This window comes from Bactrocera neohumeralis, chromosome 4, assembly GCF_024586455.1.
Source record: "Bactrocera neohumeralis isolate Rockhampton chromosome 4, APGP_CSIRO_Bneo_wtdbg2-racon-allhic-juicebox.fasta_v2, whole genome shotgun sequence".
NCBI classification, from domain to species: Eukaryota; Metazoa; Arthropoda; class Insecta; order Diptera; family Tephritidae; genus Bactrocera; species Bactrocera neohumeralis.
In genome coordinates this window covers 65755456-65770217 of record NC_065921.1, presented here as the reverse complement: position 1 = coordinate 65770217, position 14762 = coordinate 65755456, and the positions used below count along the sequence as shown (strand labels likewise).

The 14762-nt window shown below is 35.2% G+C and overlaps 1 long non-coding RNA gene across 1 annotated transcript in view; it reads right to left on the bottom strand.

Moving 5' to 3' along the window:
• LOC126756520 (uncharacterized) overlaps window positions 1–14762 on the bottom strand; it is a 58307-nt gene extending 43545 nt beyond the window's left edge. Inside the window, exon 1 of the long non-coding RNA XR_007666597.1 lies at window positions 14576–14762. This is a non-coding gene — a long non-coding RNA (uncharacterized LOC126756520). The remainder of the gene's footprint in view (window positions 1–14575) is intronic.

Genomic DNA, 14762 nt, shown 5'->3' with positions numbered 1-14762 from the left:
TCTATAACTGAAAAAGATCGTGCTTTAGTTATAGGAGCCAAACTACAGAAAAGTTTCTGGGGTGAAGCTGTATTAACAGCAACGTATTTAATAAATAGAAGTCCAAGCAATGCACTTAAAGATTTATTTAAAACACCATATGAAATGTGGCATAACAAAAATCCAAGTTTAAAATATTTAAAAGTTTTTGGTTCCACAGTATATGTTCATATTAAACTACGAAAAAGAAAGTTTGACGAAAAGTCATGGAAAGGTATACTTGTGGGGTATGAACCAAATGGGTATAGAGTGTGGTGTGTTGGAAAAGAAATATTTGTAACAGCAAGAGATGTTGTTGTTGATGAAACAAATATGGTAAAATCTAGAGCTGTGGTTGAGGATGACATGCAGCTTAATAATTAAGATAGTGAAAGTATTCAATCAAATATTGATAATGAAAATGTCCACAATAATAATGGGAAATCTGATCAAGCAGATAAACAGCCTAGTGATATGGTAGAATTTGAGAATGCCGATCCAGAAATGTCTGGTGAAAAGCCTTATGAAAAAGAAGACTTGGAATCGCAGATAAATATTAGAAAAAGTGATCGAATAAAGAATAAACCAAAAGTATTTTATCAAGATTTAATAAATAATTGTGTAATGCAAGTTAACACCAAATTGGTTAACACCAAAATCTAGCTAACACAGCAATAATACAAGCACGGAAACACAAGCGAATAAAAACACAAAGTTCAAATAAAATTAATAAACCAATATTGCTGACGACATGTCTGCATTAATTCAACAACAGGAAACGCAAAATAACAAATTGCGAAAATTAACAACAACACCACAGCAGAGTTACAACGACAGCGCAGCCGAGTTTTATACGGTCACATTGAAGTGCAATGTGACCATAAATTATTGATAGGTATAAAGTAAGATATAATTGTTAGTATTAAGTAGTCGAGAAGTAGAGTTCAATAAAACATAATCAAACTTTAAAAAAATTTGTTTTTTTTTTCCACGTTTAAGTGGAAGGATGAATAATTGGCGCCCGAGCTAAAAGAAAGTGTTTCCTTCGCGTGGATATAGTAACTTGGTGCTACAGTTCAACAGTGCTACAAACTACAGTTCAACAGTGCTACATACTACAGTTCAACGGTGCTACAGTTCAACAGTGCTACATACTACAGTCCAACGGTGCTACAGTTCAACAGTGCTATAAACAACAGTTCAACAGTGCTACGTACAACAGTGCTATAAACTACAGTTCTACAGTGCCACATACTACAGTGCTATAGTACCACGGGTAAAGCAGAAAGTGGTACCCAGAATAGAACACTCCACCCGAGGAACACAACAAGGCAGCATCACGGGAAATAAAGGCCCCTCAGTAGGATAATAAACGAATCCAAACAGGACGTCATAGGACAGCCAGCCCGGAAAGCAGAAGCCTTAATTAATATGCGACTCAAAATATTATTAATACTTTTTGCCTGCATGGCATACGGAAACGTACAAATACTAGACTATTCATCATCCCAACTAGTCACAATCGACGCAGGTCCCGCAAAACTACAAACAGGCACATTCAAAATAATCCATACAATTGAATTACAAGACTACGACAACACAATAAACCGTGTAGAAATGACAATTAATGATAAATTAGCAAACCATCCATTGAAACCCATCCTGACATCCCTCATAAACCAATCGAAAAATTATCTTGATAGAATTAGAATAAACAGTAAAGTTAGGAGATCACTAGACTTTATAGGCTCCGCATGGAAATGGATTGCCGGAAAATAATGTGCTAGGAAGTAATAATAGACAGCTAATAATTAACAAACTGACAAATGCGAAAATAAACGAAATCATAGACAATACTAATAAGATATCTAAAGTGGTGAAAGAAGAAAAAGAAGTGGCGAATGACTTAATATTGCAAATAAAATTTAAATTAGAAATTATAAAGGAAGAGCTAATTAATATAGCATACGCCATACACTGGGCCAAATCTAACATAATAAATTCATACATATTGTCTGATAAAGAAATGGAAATAACTAAACAATTTGTAATAGATGAAAACATACCATTCGTTAATGTAGATGAAGCATTAGAATTTGCTGAAATAAAAATCGCTTCAAATAAAGAAAGCTTAATTTATATAATAAATTTGCCTACCACAGAGCAAAACGATTGTAAAACTTTAGAAATAAGACCAATAAAAGAAAAAGAACTAATAAATAAAATCGAATTTAAATCAATTTTAATTTGCCAGAATAAAGTTTACGGAAAAAGTAAAGAATGAAAGTCATATGATAAATTATCGATATGCTCAAGAAATATAGTAGAAGATATTACGAATAGCACATGCAAGTTAGCACATATACAAAATATACAGACAATTTTGTAAGTAAAATCTAATTCAGCAATATTTTGCATTGCTCAAGTAAAATTAAATCAAATAAAATTAAAGTTAGCACATACTTGTACAAAATAAAAAAATTAAATCAAATAAAATTAATTTCCAAAAATTGCAATAACAAAAACACATTTCGTCGGCACTATAACAAGCGGAAACCGAAGCGGAAACCGTGCCGCCGCAATGTGAGCCGTTTCACAACCAAACTGAGGTTCGCACTGGTTTTAGCTTACGTTATGATTATTTGATGTATGGAAATATGTTCTAGCTAGTAAGACACCGCAGCAAAAAAAAGTTAGACTCGAAAGAGCGAAGGAGTTGTTACACTTGCACGAACGTGGCGAATTTCCGAACATTGTGTTTTCTGATGAGAAGAATTTCCCTATTGAGCAATTCATAAACTCTCAAAATGACCGTGTTTACTTGACCGAACGCACGTACGAGAATTTAAGCCTACGAATGGCCACCCGAAGTAATTTCCCATCGCAAGTGATGGTATGGGCTGCCGTGACCGCTGATGGGCGCTCTCCAGTCGTTTTCATCGAGCCTGGTGTCAAAGTAAATGCGACTTATTATCGTGAAAATATTTTGGAAGGTGCTTTAGAGCCGTGGGCACGTAAACACTTCGGCCGGAAAGAATGGACGTTCCAACAAGACTCGGCGCCGTCACATAAAGCGAGAATTAACCAAGAGTGGTTAAAAAATTATGTTCCACGCTTCATTTCGTCGACACAATGGCTTTCGAATTCACCAGACGCAAATCCGATGGACTTTTCCATCTGGTCCATTTTAGAGAGCAAGGTGCGGACTAAAAAATACACCAGTATGGATGCGCTCAAGAAAGCGATTGTACGTGAATGGGCCAAAATACCACAAGCTCACATTCGTGCAGCATGCAACTCGTTTTTTGACCGTTTGAGGGCCATAGTCAAGGCAAAAGGTGGCCATATCGAGCTAAAGTGAATGGATTCTAAATTTTTGATTATTTTCATACATTTTTGTCATTGGAATCAATAAAAATATTATCAAACTAAAAAATTATAGTCGTTTGAATAGGTAACACTTCGAGTGGGTAACCCTGTATATACTATTAGCTGATATTACAGATAACTGGCTTCTTGCTGAGCAACAAAAAGATTCACAGATTTCAACTATTGCATCTAAAATTCAAAACAATGAACTCGAGGAGAATTTAGCAAGAAGTTATGAATTGCGCTCAAAAACTCTTTTCCGTAAAATTCAGCGAAACGGCAAAACTAGATGTCTTCCAGTTGTCCCTAGAGCTTTCAGATGGTCGGTAGTAAACCATGTGCATGAATCAATCGTACACTTGGGATGAGAAAAAACGTTAGACAAAATGTACGAATTTTATTGGTTTGAGCATATGGCCAAGTACGTCCGTAAATTTGTAGACAATTGCATTACTTGTAAACTAACTAAACCTCCTTCGGGAAAGTTGCCAATCGAACTCCACCCAATACCCAAGGTAGAGATTCCATGGCACACGATCCATATGGATATTACGGGCAAATTAAGTGGCAAGAAGGATCAGAAGGAGTATATTATCGTACAAATAGACGCATTTACGAAATTTGTTTATTTGCACCACACGGTAAATATTAATAGTGAAAGCTGTATAGACGCTTTAAAATCAGCAATATCTATATTTGGAGTACCAACACGAATCATCGCAGATCAGGGTAGATGCTTTACAGGCTCATGTTTTAGTGATTTCTGTTCCATGCAAAAAATGCAATTACATCTAGTTGCAACAGGAGCTAGTCGAGCAAATGGACAAGTGGAGCGCATTATGAGTGTGCTAAAACGTATGTTAACTGCCATTGAAAGTAGCCAGCGCTCTTGGCAAGATGCCTTAGGAGACATACAATTGTCTATAAATTGTACAACAAATCGAGTAACAAAAGCTAGCCCTCTTGAATTACTAATTGGAAAAGAAGCCAGACCTTTTAACATGTTACCAATATGTGAAGATAATAATAAAGTTGATGTAAATTTTGTAAGAAATATGGCAAAAGAAAATATGAAGAAAAATGCATTGCATGATAAAGCTAGATTTGATAAGAACAAAGCTAAATTTAAAAATTTTAAGGTTGGCGATTATGTTCTACTCAGAAATGAAGAGAGACACCAAACAAAGTTAGACCAAAAATTTAAAGGTCCATTCCTGGTGACGGAGGTGCTGGAGGGAGATCGGTATGCTCTAAAGTCTTTGGTGAATAAGCGGACATATAAGTATGCGCATGAAGCTTTAAGAAGCATGCCGACAGAAGAGATTCCTAAGGGATTGGATATGTGTGATGTGTCTGAAAACGTCGAAAGAGACGTTAGAGATTCATTGGTGGATTCCAATGACAGTGAGAGCGAAGACGTTGAAAGATACGTCAGAGATTCATTGGTGGATTCCAATGAGTTAGAAGACGTGCAAAGAGACGTTAGAGATTCATTGGTGGATTCCAATGAGAGCGAAGACGTTGAAAGATACGTCAGAGATTCATTGGTGGATTCCAATGAGTTAGAAGACGTGCAAAGAGACGACACGAATCCGTTTGAGGACTCAGGCGAATAATCTGCGTTGATGGATTTCAATGCGTTAGTTGGGACGCCAAACCCTTAGGTGGGCCGCATGTCGAATTGCCAGTGCTAATAGGTACACGAGTTAATGTGTTGACTTATGTGATGTCTGGTGATCGGCATTGCGGTAAGCCGATGGGCTGTCCTGATACAAAGTTAACATATCTTTGGAATCCGCAGTCAGTCTTCGTAGTATGGGTTTCCTTCTCACTTCTGTCAGTTAGGTTGGTCAGCATATTAATAATAATAATTGTAATGTGGACTATGAAAAGTTACGTGTGATGGTCAGGAAGGCCGTGTCGAATCGCTATTAATTTTGTCATCTCTAATAAAACTGTCATCTCAATTGAAATATTGGCATCTCTGTTAAATAAAATGTGTATACCATTTTTGTCTCATCCTTTTTATCTCCGTCTTCTGTTTATTGTAAGAGCGAGTTCAGCAGAGCTCTCTGTTTCGCGTAGCCTCGGCGTGACAACGTGTTAGAAAGAGAGAAAGAGAGCAATCGCGGCGAATTCGATCAGTTGCGTTTCAGACAATGCTTGGATGATGCAATATTGTAAAGTAATGGAGTAGTTGCTGAGCGTCATAGAAAAGTGGTCACGAAATGTCACAGCCGAGGAAATGCACAACTCGCAGCAATATTTCAGAGGCGGCTTTAATAATGGATAGCCACAACCCCATTGCGACATAATCAATTGTCACTGACAGTGTAATCGAGTGAGAAACATTCGTTAACAAGCAAGCAAACAGAGTAGAGCTAGCAAGCGCTGGAGAATAAATTTAATTTTCTTTTCAATATTTTATTATTTATTCGATAATAATTTTAAATAAACTTTGGTATACGTTTGATAATTATTTTGAATAAACAAATTGCACATTATTGACACAATGCCATAAATGAAACAGTTAATCACAATTGTGATTCAAATAACTTTACCATAGATGGTAATTATTTTATTCAATTTAAAAATTGCGATATTGAATTAATGAATCGGGACGATTCATTCAACAAAGGGAGGAGGTCAAGAATTGTATAACCATTTCCACCAAAAACTACTGACAGCATTTGATGTACCTGTCAGAGATCAGCAAAAATCACATTTTTCTTGATTTCATCATACAACAAAATTTTTACTCACATTTAATCATGTAACAAAACTCAGCATTGAAGAAAATCACAATCAAGTTGTCGAACACGTCTTTCGGATATTTATGAGTGGATTGATCGAACATGTTTGTGTAAATTCACTTGTTTGAACGAAAGTAAGATTGATTTGAGTAACATCAACCAATTTGATTTTATTCAGTTTGTTGTGCAGAAGCATACATTTAACATCGTAGAAAATGTCGGATGATCAAACTTTTATTCTAGAACAAATTTTTAAAAATGTTTACACATTGACGCCACGACGCAAAGGCAGAAGTGTTATATGGAGTATATTATCCGAAATAATTAAAGAGGAAGGAAATATTTTGGAGGAATTTGTTCACTGCCGTTCATGTTCAAAACTTCTTAAATATTTGCCAAAACGAACGTCCAATTTATGCCGTCATAAGTGCTGCCAATCACTGAAAGAATTGAAGTGTCTAAAAAGTGTTGAACCAGAAGATTAAACGACCGCCATTGACAATTGTGTAACGTGGATTACAGAAGATTTTCAGCCATTCACAGCTATTAAGGGGTCTGGCTTCTTAAAGCTCGCACAGTTTTTAATTAAAATTGGAGCCAAATATGGAGAAGATGTCGATATTGAAGATCTGCTAAAATTCGTTTAAACTGCAGCTCCCATTTGTTTTCAAATGTATTGGAATACTCCTTTAAGGAAACTACAGAGCTGCGAGACCTTGTTGAGGCGTGCAAGAGGATCGTTAAATACTTCAAAAAAGCCAATTTGCAGCACCAGTTGCAAACTTCTTTAAAAAACGATTGCCCCACCCGTTGGAATTCGAATTTACCTATGTTCAAGTCAATAGTAGACAATTGGTTCCAAATTAACGAAATTCTCAAAGAGAAAGAAGAAAGCCGACGCTTGTTGTTGATAAATATTTCAACGCTTAAAGAGCTTGTTGACTTGTGCAGTGATTTTGAAATAATATTTAAAAAATTACAACTTTGCAGTTCTCCATCATTGGGTTTCGTTATACCAGCAATTCAAAAAGTTAAGAGTGTGTGTATGTTAGCACCAGCTAAGTTGAAACCAAAGCTAACACCAACACTATTGCGCTAAGTCAACAATTACAAAGAACTGGGAAATAGCCCAGACGCGCGCTCAGCAAAATTGTCAATATCAGCAGCGCAATATCCGGCATGCGCCGATCAAAATTCTGGATCGACTTAAAAAAGGAATAAGCAAAATAAAACACTTGCAACAACATCCGGCATGCGCCGACCAATACCAATTGCTGACACAGGTAGAAATAGGGTATATTTAAGAGAGAATAAGTAGAATTAAGTTTTTAGTATTAATGTTTTGGTGATTCAATAAAGGTCTTGCGACCAACGAAAAAATCTTTTTTTTAGACTTGTACAATACAAGTCGATAACTTGTATGCCTAAAGATACAGACGTAGCTGCTATAGTATCATTGAAGAAAAAAATTACTCAAAACGTTGAAAAAATGTGGGATGTAAATGTGGGTATATGGCAAAAAACTGCATTGTTTTTATATCCACCAGCTTTGAGTACACAGCAAACCGATTAAAATGATATTAAGTATTTTTGCGTTTCCTTAATTGAAAATTTACTTAAAATTCCCCCACATCATCATCATCTCATTCTATTCCAACTAGTCCGTGCACACCTTGTTCTGATTCCGTTGCGCAATTTTCATTTACTCAAAACAGTATTTCAATAGACTTGGACACTGAATCTACAAATCAACCGTCATATAAAAAAGAGGTTCAATTTTTTTCCCCGACATATTTAAAAAAAGGTGGAAATCAAATGAAAAGTTCTATCCATATTTATCTAAAGTCGCACTACAAGTCCATTCAATTCCTGCCAGTAGTGCAGCTGCTGAACGAGCTTTTTCTTTGGCTGGCAACGTAATAACAGAAAAGAGAAGCAGACTTGGACCAAAATCGATAGACAGCTTGTTATTTTTGCAATCATATTTCAAAAATTTTAAAAATTAAAAGTATTGCTTTCAGTTTTTTTTATTTTTTAATACTTATTTAAGAAAATATGAATTAAATTTTTTTCTTTATATATTTTATTTTTATTTTCCTTTCATGAATAACATATTATTTTAAGTTGTATTTATGTATATAGATATGTGTGTATGAAAATAAATATAATTTTACTGCAATGAGTTAATATTCCTTCTTTCCCACCTCAGTTTGCTTTTGCCGTCATCCAGTTTGTCTACCGGCATAAAAATCAAAACATTCATTTGTGTCTTTTTTGAGTTTATTCCCCATCACAAAAAATCATTTTGAGTTGAACGAACAAGTACCCAGCTTGAGTGATTTGAGGCGATCGTTTATGAAATGACCGAGCGCACACGAACCGCATGGTTTGATTGAATTAAAATCAACATTGAATATGAGTGTTCGAACAAGTTCGATCGTATGAGCGTAAAGGCTGATATTTCTGTGCAATGATTGCGTATGAACATTTTACAATCACCCGTTGCTGATAACTGGTACCTGTATAAACAACATAAACAGACAAGAGTTTCGTGGAATAGCTGCAACAGAGACGCGACATTGATCATAGAATTAAGTTACATATGTTATATTTAAGATTAGCAATAAAGAACAGAATTAATTTGGCATTCAAACCAAACACAATGTTCTCATTTTTAATTTAACGAAGAGTGTAATGCATACTGATATAGAAATTATTAAAAATATTTTCGATAGGACTGACGTTGAGGAAGAAGAGAAAGTGGATGATAATCAAAAGTCCTCATCAGTTCTAGAAGCTTTAAAATACATACAAGAGCATATTACTGCAGTTAACAAAATTCAAAAAAGAAATCACTCCAATTTCAATGCATCTCCAGCACTTTCATTATATACGCAGCAAATACCAAGACTGGTCTACCTTATAAGTTAACTCAAATAGCTCATCCACAGACGGAGAACTCACGCGTGGCTTGAGTGAACAAAATTCTTATCCCACGCTAGCCACTGCGTTGGTCGCTCGATATTATTAATAGTACAACAGAAGATATTGAGAAGATAAGGAAATTCGTTATCTCACGTCAGCCACTGCATTGGTCGCCTGATGCTATTAATAGTGAAACAATGCAAAGCCACGTAGCTAACAGTAAACATAGGCTCTAGATATACTTTTCTTTAGATTTAAGTTTTACCAAAAGTAGTCCACCAAATTATTATAAAATAAATAATTGAAATAATAAGAATTGTTTAACCTATTTAACTTATATACTGACGGCTCCAAATATAAGGACATAACCGCATATAGCGTCGTTAACGAGAACGAAACACTATCCTCCTCTATACTGCCATCATACGCATCTGTATATACTGCAGAAGCAACCGCAGTTTACCACGCTTGTAAAATAGCAAAGAAAAGCAAAGGGAAATGGCTTATCTTTAGCGACTCACTCTCAACTCTGCTATCGGTAAAAACATTAACAATAACGATACCGTGATATCCCAAATCAGAGATATATTAACTTCCAATGCTACAAAAATTAAGTTGATATGGATTCCCAGCCACATCGGAATAAAGGGCAACACCTCGGCAGACGCAGCAGCAAAACTTGCCACCAACTCACCGTTACACATAACAATCAGCTTTAACAAGAAAGACCTAAAAAACACAATCAATAAAGTAAATCGGAAACTTATGGTTGAACATTGGCAAAATATAAACCATGACTACAAATGCATAAACCCAAACTTGGTTCCTCCAATCTTCCCAACAACAATTTCAAGACGAAACATCATAATATATACTTGCTTTCGCCTAGGGCACACACGGATAACGCACAAGTATCTTTTTCAAAGAGGCAGCCCACAAACTTGCCAATTCTGCAACGATGAGATACTTACTATCAAACATATCGTCACAAGCTGTACTGCAGTAAACTCAATAAGACAATCTATAACAAACCGCACAATAGAAGAACTTATTTTTAAATTACTTATAAATAACTCTTATATTGAATTACTATCGTATAAACCATAAGTACGCAATTCTATATACTAACCCACCCATATTATATGTAACTCACTCAAATATACACATTTGAATTATTATTGAATTCTAACAATTTTATTGTATTTGGCACACCGCCAAACACACTGCCAAACACAACGTCGACCACCCCGACATTTTGGTCCTTCGAGCCGGATGTTTTCGGTATATAAGTTTCGACCACCGAGTAGCGGAATGTTGGACCAAGTCCGATATCTGCCGAAGGTGCGGTCAGGAGGGCCACAGAGCTGCTGGTTGCGTTAATACGCCTGCCTAGTTGCAACTGCGAATTCAAAGTCAAACCAGCTGGGCATCTGGCACCGCCAGACACTAATCGGGGAGATTTTTAAGCTTAATTGCCAGGGTTCTTACGCCGTAATGTGCGAGTTAGGGGGTTGTTTGATAGATAACAGGTGCAGCATCGCAATACTCCAGAAGCCTTACGCCACCAATGGTGTGGTTCGGGATCTTCCTGGAAGTTTTAGAGTCCTCACGAACATTGGGGTCAATGCTGCAATAGTTCGTTCACAACTCCGACTGTGTAGTTCTGAGTTCGGTTAATTGATTAACAAGCAACAATTTATTGAAAGTTTAGCGAGCATCTGGAGCCTTATATCCATTATATGGATGAACTACTGGCCCATTTATCCTCGGAAAGAATGCAAATGATATGGTTTAGTAAGGTATCCCGGCAAATGTCTGAGTATCAGAGCCACAGTCGAGGTGAGGAATTAAGCGAATGTGTGACGGCTAATGGTCTCCACGATTTAAACGAGCCAAGTGACTGGTTTACATTTGATCCAAATTATGGTTACTTCCAAAGTTTTCGTTGAAAGGTGTTCGTGAAAAGTTTGATTGTTGGACGATGTGATACCGATGCAGTGTGTTATAAACTCAAATAAGAATCTTTAACTTCTTACTGGAAAAACAAAGATTTATATGAGCTGAGAATTTATTCATTATGATTTTTATTTTGATATTTTCATTACTTATATAAGTTAACATAAGTAACATTAAAAATTATAGCTGACGCTAATATTTGTCAACATCCGCCACGAGTCGCTAAAGCTACAATTCCTAAGAATTATAATATAGGGAACAGGTAGAATAAGGTTATTAATAGCTTAAGTATAAAACTTAAATTTAATTTTTGAATAAAGAAGGTCATACGGACCTTACAAAAAATTATAAAAAAAAAACATTTTTTTTCGGTCGAAGTGAAAGGCCTGATAACTTGAATGTTTGAAAATAGATATTTATTTTTAATAGTACTTTAGCTTTGCTGATAAGTAAGCATGTTCAATGATATTTGAACTTAGTGACTTTGAATGGTAAAATTTACATAATGGGCGGTCAGAGTGCCTTTGGCATATTTGTTGACTTCAAGGGGGCTTTCAATTAACCAAGCTGGGATCGAGTGATACAACGACTGGAGGAACTTGGCTGTCCGGATATTACGCTTTGGCGGAATTATTTGTCAGACAGAAAAGCTTCCCTAGTCAGCATGAATGGGTTCATATATTTGCAACCTTATGATGAACTCTCTGTTTGGGCCGCTCGAATCCCTTTGTAAGTGTTGTGCATATAGGGAATGACTCCTTCTGGTTTCTTGCTTACCTGTCATGGGCCTCTCAATGCATTTCGGGAATCTTGCTAGTATGGGAATTAACTTTACCGACGGATGTTTAGAAAAAAAAACCGAAGTGGATTTTTTATCGATAATGAAAGAATTCAAGTTTTGTATTTCCGATTTATTTGAATATATTGAGGAACACTACGACACCCAACCCGAAGATAAGTCTATTTATACTCTGGAAATAAAAAGACTTGAACTCAACGTAATATACGTCAAGGCAAACAGGTCGTACGATGCATTTAATAGAACCCCACAAAAACCCGGTGAAACTATTGACTTTGCATAAACGTATTAAATGCTTACAGTCAAACAAGTAATAAAGAGGATCCAGTTCAGAGATATAGTGGTCCCCGCAATACGTCTTTTTTTGAGTCATAATAAATTTTCATATAAGCATTAAGTGTATAAAGTCATACAAGTAATAAAGAGGATCCAGTTCAGAGATATAGTGATCACCGCAAAACGTCTTTTTTGAGATATCATTTACAGGGTCTTGAACGAAGGATTTTTTTTAATTACAACTATTAAAAAAAAAAAAACAAAAATGTCGAGAAATTTTCATCGAAATTTGCATTTTTTATAAAAACGTCTGCCGAAAATCCAATTTTCATTTTTTTTCCTTCGTCCAATACCTAGTTTTTATTTTTATTTCAGATGATCCTGAAAGAAGTTCTGCTGACAACGCGGATGCACCTTTTTTCCGAGGGACTGCCGGAAATGGCGTCGTAATGACTGTTATTTTGATATTTTTTTTTGAAAATTTTACAAAATGTTTGTTAAATATGAGTCTTTTAAATAAAAAAAAATTTCTTTAAAAATTTCTTTTTTTATATGTAAAAAAAAAAAATTTGAAAAAAGGTCTAAATCTAAAATCTAATAAGGTGTCGATAGGGAAGGTAATGCAGTCATTATTTAGTGACGAGTTGGTGTGGCTATACAACTGCGATGGAAAAGCGGGGTAAAAGGGCTTTAACTAAATTTAAAATTGCGGACATCACTCTCGGCAAATATTTATCTATTTAGATACGTTCACCTTTTTAATTATTAATATTTTATATGTATATAGCTGCATTTGCAAGTATGCATTTTAGCTATAGACATTTTGATAGTTTAAGCCACAATCGCTGAAATACAATCTCAGCCAAAAACATTCTCTTTATTTATATTTTTTACTTCTCTCCATCACACGGTGGTTCCTCCCATACGACAAAAATAAAAAAGTCTATGTTTATATATTGGGCTTGTAGCTAAATAAATAGTTGCATATGCCATCAAATTTATGTATTTTGAGTTTGTTTTGATTATTTCTAACGGAACTTCTTGAGTGAAAGCAACATATGTACGGCCTTGCACAGAAGTAAATAGTTGACAAAAATAAAAGCGAAAGCAACGTGTTCATTCAACTGCAAAAGCTTAATTTAAAAAAGTGTCTTAATAAAAATACTGAAAATGGAAAATAAAGTAGATGGTAATAGTATTATTTTTCAGTAATAACAAGTTTTTAAATTGTGCTGTTGTTTTTAGAATAACAAATTTTAATGAAGTGTCTTTTTGATTCAGTTTTGTTGTTCTTTGTTAAATGTATTTGGAGATTTAGTAACTTTGTCAACCGAATGCAGTGACCGGATTAGTGTGTAAATGTTGGTACAAGTATATAGTTTAAAATAATATTAAGTTCATGTGCAGGTATTTGCAGGTTTCTAAATAAAGTTCATTAAACTAACCTAACTTTTTAGTTCCAAAGTGTATTTTATACATCGAATGTGCGTGTTATAGCATTGGTTTGTCCTAGTGCATGGTTCCGAAGTCATCGAAAGTGCAATAATACCCATTGGAGAGCTATCAGAGGAAGCTGCGGAAGCCGAAAACAAGGATATTAAGAGGTACAGGCTTCAACATACGAGGAAAACTTCTCGAATTGCAAAAAATACGGATTTACTTAATATGTTATTGTTGAGTTCAGATCCATTTATTACAGGTCAACGAAAATTGCATGCAAAAAGAAAAGCGCATTATTAAAATCTACAATAGAATTGTTGGAAGACTAATTACGAAAAGGAATTTTTTATTGAGGTTTACAACGCCCTTATTTTTCTTCCAAATTAATAAAATTTTTATTTGAACTGTAAAAAATAAATTGTTTAATTTTATAAAATTAAATGGCACATCTGTTTTCTTTTCGATTTATTAATAATAAATCCGGGAATTGGAACAAAATTTATCACATGCTCAGGTATTTTAACGTTAGAATTATATATGAAGAATATGAAAAGTGGGCGTTATACAATTGCGATTTTTTCAGAATATCGTACTAGCATGGACAGAAATATGCTGTGTATATTGCAGGTGAGTATCCCTATTGTTTTTTGTCGCTATCCTCCATACAAATGGAACCACTGTGCATCAGTGCTAAAGGGTAAAAAAAAAATAAAAAAAAGGAAATATTTCAGGAAAAAGCAGTGTCTATCACTTATTACCCTCCACCCGAGGTAAGGAATAAATGACACAGCGCTGCACTAACTTCCTAAACATTTGATCCATTCGAGCCCCAATTATAAAGCCTTATACTGTGAAAAAGGAACAGGACACGTTAGCCGTAATAGTAAAAGACTATACGAAAAAATCCTTTAATTGCGATTCGAAGGGATACTCAACTGCTGTGAGTCGAGGCACAGCAAGGTCAACTAGGTGACCAATCAATAACCTCCAACGATCCCTTTGGAGATTAAAAACGCAATAATACAATTTAAAAAAAAACCTGTAGCATAGGAATCAACAGAGGAAAGATCCTTGAGAGCCAAATTGACATTCTCCGCTATGTCCTGCAAACATATAATAATATAGTGGGCAAATCGAAGAGAAAACCGAAGGTTAAGGAATTAAATAAATATACCATTAAAATGCAAAAAGATTGTGACGCTAAGCACGAAAAATTAATGGCAGAT